This window comes from Schistocerca gregaria, chromosome 10 (genome assembly GCF_023897955.1).
Source record: "Schistocerca gregaria isolate iqSchGreg1 chromosome 10, iqSchGreg1.2, whole genome shotgun sequence".
Taxonomy (NCBI): Eukaryota; Metazoa; Arthropoda; class Insecta; order Orthoptera; family Acrididae; genus Schistocerca; species Schistocerca gregaria.
In genome coordinates this window covers 112101151-112102118 of record NC_064929.1, presented here as the reverse complement: position 1 = coordinate 112102118, position 968 = coordinate 112101151, and positions in this window count along the sequence as shown.

Here is a 968-nt window from a genome sequence, read left to right as displayed (position 1 = left end):
GACTATCGCAAAACATACTACTCACTCCATGAATTGATTGCTACGGCATCTGTTATCAGCAGTCACAACTAGCAACACCAGTAGCAGCTGACTGCACGCAAAGAATAGGAATGTGCAGTGGGATTTACGTGAACTCGGCGCAAGGCAGATCTTTCCGACATAGGCTTGAGAATCTTACGGGAACACTTGTACTGATTCTAAATTAAGTGTAGGCGTGGGAGGAGGGTGCTTCCTGCGCACTAATAACAGCACGCTTGTCAATTGTGGATGCTAATCATTCGCTTGTATCTTCCTAGACACTTCTGCTGGCTGTGAATTATTCCACTTGCATGGCAAGGTGCGCATGTAGGTGTGTTAAAAATTCTGGAGGCACTGGTTATTGATCCCAGTACCTCTAGCATACTAAGCGAGCGCTCTACCATCTGAGCTACGCCCCCCCCCCCTCCCCGCGAAGACTAATGGTGCTACAAACAGCCATATAGAAGACACAGACCCTTGCACTCCCATTATTCAGCAGACAAACACTACTCTCTATGTATCCGTTAGTGTGTCCTTCAGGTTTCGTGCATTCTGTATCGAATCGTAGTTGGCCACAATGAAAGTGGCACGTATAACGTCGAAAATAGAATTCGGACACCGCTCTGAGTAAGACCAACGTGTTGTCCACCCTATAGACTTCAATGATGTTAAGCCGCGATACCTAAGACAGATCTGCACTCGATGACACCTCGATAACAGCCGGTCCCCACACTTACATCTTGCTCTCCTTACGTCAGTATACATCATATCAGTCTGTGACGCTGGCTTTGCAACATCTTGCGTGCCTTTAGGTTCGCCACGACCAACACTTACCATGCACTGACCACAAAAAATTGAGGCGCCGCGGCTTCAACCCTGGACCTTTCACATGCCAAGCGAACGCTCTACCAACTGAGCTACGCCCCATGCACGACCAAAATGCGCTATTC